At 42.6% G+C, this 8591-nt stretch overlaps 1 protein-coding gene across 5 annotated transcripts in view; it reads right to left on the reverse strand.

The window, feature by feature from the left end:
* The window catches only part of LOC102942228 (interferon-induced very large GTPase 1), a 36582-nt gene extending 32424 nt beyond the window's left edge, over positions 1 to 4158 (reverse strand). For 3 of the 5 annotated variants that reach the window (XM_043542013.1, XM_037893740.2, XM_037893739.2), the window contains exon 1: positions 202 to 4158. The gene's annotated coding sequence lies outside the window, so the exon portion shown is untranslated. The remainder of the gene's footprint in view (positions 1 to 201) is intronic. The other 2 variants (XM_037893738.2, XM_037893737.2) reach the window with 1 other exon arrangement.
* Positions 4159 to 8591: the final 4433 nt, after the last annotated feature.

Here is an 8591-nt window from a genome sequence, read left to right on the forward strand (position 1 = left end):
TGTCTTTTTAAAAGCTGTTAACATTTGCAGCGAAAGCACAGGCTTAAAATTAAATAAAGTGATTAAGAGCGATACTATCACAAATTTTTAAAATACTGGAAGCATGTTTTGACATTTGAAAAAGATGCTAACTTTACTCAAATTCCATAAGCAAACAATTATCATCTCTGCAACACAAAGATTTTAGTCCAAATGACTTACCTAATAAGATCAACCTCTGTTTACAGGAATGTAAACTGTGAAGAAATAAGTTCCTGGTGTTACGAATTACACTCGTAGGTCACGTAAAAGTTCGCTCTGAGGCTGAGGCGCATTAACCAGACAAGTAAATTGCAGAGTATTTCTCAATGAGACAAGTTTAATAACGCTTAAGCGTGGTACCCCCTCGCTAGCCGGGGGGGGGGGGGGGACGACACATGAAAATGCTGATTTCCCCTTTCTATATACACTGACTCATCACGACCCGTCCTCGTGCCCGATCCTTTACATCCAGTCATGTTACAGATAGTTATCTTCCACTAATGGTGTGTCGCCTTCGTGCTCATGTTCAGTTCCTGCTTAGTGCATACCACAATCACAGGATGTATCTACAATAACATGTTTTTCTCCACTGCCTAAAAAGGTCAAATTATGACCACAACAGCCTTGTTACAAAGTTCACCTTACATACAGACTATTATGCATCAAGTATCGAATCACATGCTGAGACCTGTTAACTTTTCCTTAACACTGGGGAATAGGAATATTTACAAAACCCTCATGTAAAGAAGGGTTTTACAAAAGTCAGACAAAACATAAAGACATTATAGCTTTCTAAACAGTTAGAGGGGGTCTTTAAAATATAGTGTGTGTTTGTTTGTTTTTTGAAAGTTTTGCCTAAATGAATTGCCCAGAATGCGAAAAGATAACCAAACAAAAAACGCTGTACCTGAAAACTGTAAAGAAAGCTTTAAACATCCAGGGTATAGTTAAACCCCTCCCCACACGTGATGGGTTTTACAATAGAAAAGAATTAAAAAGACAAAAGCCACAGAGAACAGGACATGGGGATAAGAGAACTGTCCTGAGTTTTAGGGGAATATTGATAACTGATTGAAATCTCTTTTAGTGAAACAGTTTTGTAGGCAGCCATTCTTTGTTAGTTGTTATGCTTTAGCACGGGCAAGCGTTTGCCATTCAGAAACACTTTCTCACTTTATGAGGTATTATCTCCCCCCATCCAATGGACTATCAGAAGTAATGAAGAAGATTAACAAAACCATTGCGGGATTATATACTTGGAGATGCTATGCAGCAGTGCCTGCTAAGCAGCGATTACAGTTTTGTTTATTATTACCTTGTCTAGGGACCCTAGAATTTTTTGTTTGTTTTTATTTTATAACACTTTTATACAAACTGTAACCCTAGATGTTTTACAGCATTAAATAATATGAACTTGTAGATGAGAGACCTGAGACATTGCTGAAATCAGAAGTGTCATGATCACTAAAGTCCTAATGCAGCGGGCCTGGGGGGAAATGAAAAAGTACAGTTGAAGCGGAAGATGGTATGATTTCAGAGGGGTTCTGGGGCTACTTTGCAATGGCCCAGATGCCCCAACAGCCTGTATCCCTCATGAACAAGTAGCCGGGGGCCCTTGTTAGTGGAACAGGCCATCCATATACCTCTTGTTGTTGTTGATAACCCATAACCTAACTACAAGTATACTGTGGGTGCAACCGTCTTCACTTTTGACAGCCACCCACTGCCATCCCGACCCCCCCGCTGAGCTCCATAAAAACATGCTTCACACCATCATTTTCAACTGACATTTTATTTAAAACATGCATCTTTATTTTATTTCTAAAACACACCCTGCTTTGTTCCCAAACCACGCTCTAACTTTTAGGGTTTTTTCTCAGCAGGATTTTGTAACTTGTTGAACGAAGAAGACATTCAGCATTTCTCTGTTGGTTTGATTATTTCATCTAATGCTCTATCTTGGTCCTCTGCCTCTGTCACCTTGTCCACCAGCTCTGCCCTTGGAGCTAAATGTTCCTGCGTTAAACAGAGGCACTGTAGTGCATATCCTAATGTGGTGAGGATATTTAAAACACTCTCCATACACAAATTACCACTAATTTTCTTTAATTTTACAGTTCACCTCATCTACAGACCAGTTTGCACAGTCGTGACTCCTCTGACCGGGGGCATCTATGGCGCACTCAGGGCAATCTTCAATTTGCTTCTCTCTCAGGCAGTGCTTGAAGATTCTGTGCACCGCAACTCGTACAATTGCACGCATCCCGGTTTTATGGTTATGAATTTGCACAGGCTCAATACCATATTGCTTCCTCAATGTTAGATAGCACAGGTCTGTAGAATAAGCATCCCCCTCTCTTTCGGCATCCTGTGGAGCATCTGCTTTTGGATATACTTCATGTGAACAAAAAGAAAAGGAGTACTAGTGGCACCATAGAGACTAACCAATTTATATGAGCATGAGCTTTCGTGAGCTACATGCTCAAATAAATTGGTTAGTCTCTAAGGTGCCACAAGTCCTCCTTTTCTTTTTGCAAATACAGACTAACACGGCTGCTACTCTGAAACCGTTCATGTGAACACTGTTCAACTTCTTTTCAATCTTGACAGTGAGGGGCCATGTTCCAGTCCCATCTGTCAAAATACTGACCACCGAAGTGTTATATATCCTCAGCTTCATCTCTCTACTTACCAAGGTAAGCTTGATATTGCTTCCAAAATGTGTTGTAAATTATGATAACTGTTATATTTGTGCTGACCTGTATATAATATGTTATGGATAAGTGATGGAGAACATTATTTTTGTTATATGGAGGTACAAGATAAAAATTCTCTGAAAACTCCCAAAGATCTAATTTCACCTTATTATCGGGCGCAAGGCCATTTTGACATCTACGTGTACGTAGCGTGCGGGAGCTGCATTGTGTTATGGCAGCAAGAGGCTTCCACTGCGTCCCCAATAGCAGTAGCCGATGTGACAGGCGCATTAAAAAGAACCACTAGCATAAGAGCCGACTGGATGTACGCTTTCAAAGCTACCTGAGGCGTCGACGTGGATCTACACTGACCTGGATTTAACACCTGTTCTGAGGCTATAAAGGTTCCAAACTCCCAGATGTGTGTGAGCCTAAAATAAAATCAGATCTTCCGTCCCAATCAGTTGTGAGAGTGTTAACAGTAAGTGTCACCTTGTACATGCCAAGTGGAAACTAAAGCAGTAAAGGTTAAACTCCACACCCCTTCCTGTACCTACATAGGTAATATGACTTGTTACAATAGAAACAAAGATACCTGTGAGTCAGGAAATGTTAACTCATTTTGTTCAAATGACAATAGCAGATGTCTTGTGTTTTGCTACAGTACCACCAAGGTGAATGTTAGTCCAGAGGACTCAGGCATTTGGAAAATAAGAGGCCTATTTGGGGCTCATAGAAGGCAATCTGTCACAATAATACCAAAGCCTCTTTTAGGTTATGTGGGCCCGGTAGTTGTAAAAGAAAATGCAGAACGTATGGTGTTAGTAGGGCCTACATACTCACTGAAGCGAGTTTCCCTGTCACTGCAGTTAAACATCAGTAAAACAGAAAGTAGGTGCATGCCCTTCATAGGACCTCTGTTAGAAGGATGGCAAGCGTGGATTAAATCCATCCTCGCTGAGGGTGCAAAGGCCAAAAGAGATCTAACTGCATCCATACTTGGAGGAGCTGGTAGAGGTCTAGGTGTTTTAAACACCATTCATACGGATATATTGCCAGAAAAGTTAAGTGGCATGGGACATGATGTGTCCACACTAAAGTCAGCCTTTAACGGACTCATTTAAGCAATTTAGCAATCTAGAGTATGAAATTGTAAAAACCTGTAACCGTCTCTTAGTGGGTCGTAACTGAGAATGCCAAATTCAGGACAAATTGCTGAGAAATAGGGCAAACAACACAAAGCTGGTGGCTATTCTTTTATACGATATACCTGTGACGGGTTGGGTCACAGAGACCCCCTTGGGAACGGCCACCTGATGTGCTGTGGCTATTTCTGAGCCCATTTTCCCTGCCAGCTTGGGACTTCAGAATCTGCCTGTTTGAGCCAGACATGCTAGCCTGCTGCAAACACAGACCCAGGTCTGAACCACGTCCCCCAAAAGCTGCAGACTTAACTGAAAACGGCTTAGAAAATGTTCCTGTCTCCAACACCCAGATACCCAGCTCCCAATGGGATCCAAACCCCAAATAAATCCCTTTTACTCTGTATAAAGCTTATACAGGGTAAACTCATAAACTGTTCGCCCTCTATAACACTGATAGAGAGAGATGCACAGCTGTTTGCTCCCCCAGGTATTAATTATGTGTTCTGGGTCAATTAATAAGCAAAAAGTGATTTTATTAAATATAAAAAGTAGGATTTAAGTGGTTCCAAGTAATAACAGACAGAATGAAGTAAGTTACAATAAAATAAAACATGCAAGTCTAAGCCTAATACAGTAGGAAACTAAATGCAGGTAAATCTCACCTTCAGAGATGTTCCAATAAGCTTCTTTTACAGACTAGACTTCCTCCTAGTCTGGGTCGAGCAATCACTCTCACCCATGCAATTACTGTCCTTTGTTCCAGTTTCTTTCAGGCATCTCTTTGGGGTGGAGAGACTACCTTCTGAGACAGCTAAAGACAAAATGGAGGGGTTTCCAGGGCCTTTTATATTCTCTCTCTTGTGCAACATCACAGCCACAAGACGGGGTCTCTAGCCACCTGGGCAAGTCACATGTCTATGAATGATTCAGCTTTTTGCAGGCCAACGCCATTGTTTACATGTTTGAACGTTCCCAGGAAAGCTCAGGTGTGGATTGGCATCTCCCAAAGTCCATTGTTAGTTAAGTACTCCCAATTACTTGAATAACCCCTTCACACTATGTTGACCAAATCTGTCTTATGTGCTTCCTACAGCAAACACTTTAAATACAAGCACAGAGCCAATGCTCATAACTTCAGATATAAAAATGATACATGCATACAAATAAGATGAATATATTCAGTAGATCATAACCTTTGCAAAGATATGTTACATGGCATATCTAGCATAAAACATATTCCAGTTATATCATATTTACACTCATAAGCATATTTCTATAAAGCATTATGGGGTGCAACGTCACAATACCAAACCAGCCACAAAAGTAAACTCCTGTTTCACCAGACTGAATAACAAGAAAACATAAAGGCAGTTTCCTCAGGCATTCCAGTTCTTATATCACGACCAAAAACACTGGATTCAGAGATGAGTCATTCTTTACAACTGGTCTCATCAAATAATAGGTTCTTCTAATCCCAAAGGACCAGCCACATGCCCAGGTCAATATATAACTTAGATCTTACCCAAAAATCACACTGGTGCCAATCCTTTAGTATCTAAAATCTAAAGGTTTATTCATAAAAAGAGAAAAAGAAAGGTGAGAGTTAAAATTGGTTAAAGGAAGCAAGTACATCCAGTAATGGCAAAGTTCCTGGTTTAGGTTTGTAGCAGCGATGGAATAAACTGATGTCTTAAGTAAAGTCTCTGGAGTACATCCACAGCTTGGATGGGTCCTTCAGTCCATTGTTCAGAGCTTCAGTTTATAGCAAAATTCCTCCAGAGGTAAGAAGCAGGATTGAAGACAAAGTGGAGGTGTTTCCAGGGCCTTTTATAGCTTTTGCCATGTGGAGGGCATCCCATTGTTCTTACTGTGGAAAATTACAGCAACAAGATGGAGTTTGGAGTCACATGGACGAGTCTCATGTTCATGCCCAATTTCCGTCGGTCATTGGAGGAAACCATTACCTACACTCCAGATAGCATGTTTACATGACAGTCCACTCAGTGTAGATGGGCGTCTCCCATGCTCCATTGTCAACCAAGTGTTTCTTGATGAGCCACTTAATTCACACAGTCCCTGCAAGATGTGCTGGGTGTTACCTTAGAATCATAGAATATCAGGGTTGGAAGGGACCTCAGGAGGTCATCTAATCCAACACCCAGCTCAAAGCAGGACCAATCCCCAACTAAATCATCCCAGCCAGGGCTTTGTCAAGCCTGACCTTAAAAACCTCTAAGGAAGGAGATTCCACCACCTCCCTAGGTAACCCATTCCAGTGCTTCACCACCCTCCTAGTGAAAAAGTTTTTCCTAATATCCAACCTAAACCTCCCCCACTGCAACTTGAGACCATTACTCCTTGTTCTGTCATCAGCTACCACTGAGAACAGCCAAGCTCCATTCTCTTTGGAACCCTCTTTCAGGTAGTTGAAAGCAGCTATCAAATCCCCCCTCATTCTTCTCTTCCGCAGACTAAATAATCCCAGTCCCCTCAGCCTCTCCTCATAAATCATGTGCTCTAGCCCCCTAATCATTTTTGTTGCCCTCCGCTGGACTCTTTCCAATTTTTCTAAATCCTTCTTGTAGTGTGGGGCCCAAAACTGGACACAGTACTCTAGATGAGGCCTCACCAATGCCGAATAGAGGGGAATGATCACGTCCCTCGATTTGCTGGCAATGCTCCTACTTATACAGCCCAAAATGCTGTTAGCCTTCTTGGCAACAAGGGCACACTGTTGACTCATATCCAGCTTCTCGTCCACTGTAACCCCTAGGTCCTTTTCTGTAGAACTGCTGCCTAGCCATTCAGTCCCTAGTCTTTAGCAGTGCATGGGATTCTTCCGTCCTAAGTGCAGGACTCTGCACTTGTCCTTGTTGAACCTCATCAGATTTCTTTTGGCCCACTCCTCTAATTTGTCTAGGGCCCTCTGTATCCTATCCCTACTCTCCAGTGTATCTACCACTCCTCCCAGTTTAGTGTCATCTACAAACTTGCTGAGGGTGCAATCCACACCATCCTCCAGATCATTTATGAAGATATTGAACACAACCGGCCCCAGGACCTTCCCTTAGGGCACTCCATTTGATACCGGCTCCCAGCTAGACATGGAGCCATTGATCACTACCTGTTGAGCCCGACGATCTAGCCAGCTTTCTATCCACCTTATCGTCCATTCATCCAGCCCATACTTCTTTAACTTGCTGGCAAGAATACTGGGGGAGACCGTATCAAAAGCTTTGCTAAAGTCAAGGATTAGCACATCCACTGCTTTCCCCTCATCCACAGAGCCAGTTATCTCATCATAGAAGGCAATTAGGTTAGTTAGGCATGACTTGCCCTTGGTGAATCCATGCTGACTGTTCCTGATCACTTGCCTCTCAATTTCCTCAAAATTGATTCCTTGAGGACCTGCTCCATGTTTTTTCCAGGGACTGAGGTGAGGCTGACTGGCCTGTAGTTCCCAGGATCATCCTTCTTCCCTTTTTAAAGATGGGCACTACACTGGCCTTTTTCCAGCCATCCGGGACCTCACCTGATCGCCACGAGTTTTCAAAGATAATGGCCAATGGCTCTGCAATCACATCCGCCAACTCCTTTAGCACCCTCGGATGCATTAGATCCGGCCCCATGGACTTGTGCTTGTCCAGCTTTTCTAAATAGTCCTTAACCTGTTCTTTCACCACAGAGAGCTGGTCACCTCCTCCCCATACTGTGCTGCCCAGTGCAGTAGTCTGGGAGCTGACCTTGTTTGTGAAGACAGAGGCAAAAAAAGCATTGAGTACATTAGCTTTTTCCACATCCTCTGTCACTAACTTGCCTCCCTCATTCAGGAAGGGGCCCACACTTTCCTTGACCACCTTCTTGTTGCTAACATACCTGTAGAAACCCTTCTTGTTACTCTTAACATCTCTTGCTAACTGCAACTCCAAGTGTGCTTTGGCTTTCCTGATTTCACTCCTGCATGCCTGAGCAATATTTTTATACTCATCCCTGGTTATTTGTCCAATCTTCCACTTCTTGTAAGCTTCTTTTTTGTGTTTAAGATCAGCAAGGATTTCACTGTTAAGCCAAGCTGGTCGCCTGCCATATTTACTATTCTTTCTACACATTGGGATGGTTTGTTCCTGCAACCTCAATAAGGATTCTTTAAAATACAGCCAGCTCTCCTGGACGCCTTTCCCCCTCATGTTATTCTCCCAGGGGATCCTGCCCATCAGTTCCCTGAGGGAGTCAAAGTCTGCTTTTCTGAAGTCCAGGGTCCGTATTCTGCTGCTCTCCTTTCTTCCCTGTGTCAGGATCCTGAACTCGACCATCTCATGGTCACTGCCTCCCAGGTTCCCATCCACTTTTGCTTCCCCTACTAATTCTTCCCTGTTTGTGAGCAGCAGGCGAAGAAGAACTCTGCCCCTAGTTGCTTCTGTGACGTTGCACCCTATACAATTTTATGAAAATATGCTAATGAGCATGAATATAATGTAACTGGAATATGCTTCATGCAAAAGGTCTCTTGTAAGGTATCATTACAAAGCTTATAATCTACTGAGTGTGGTCATCCTATCTGTATAAATGTATCATTCTTGGATCTGAAACTAGAAATATGAAATATAGCTCTGAGGGCCTATTGTAATTATGCAAAATGTGGGCCATTAATGGTGATTTGGAATCTTGATGGCTCCCATTAACCAGGACAATTGACTGTAGATGGCTCTGTTTCACTTGTAAGTCTTCC

This window comes from Chelonia mydas, chromosome 3 (genome assembly GCF_015237465.2).
Source record: "Chelonia mydas isolate rCheMyd1 chromosome 3, rCheMyd1.pri.v2, whole genome shotgun sequence".
In the NCBI taxonomy this organism is placed as follows: Eukaryota; Metazoa; Chordata; order Testudines; family Cheloniidae; genus Chelonia; species Chelonia mydas.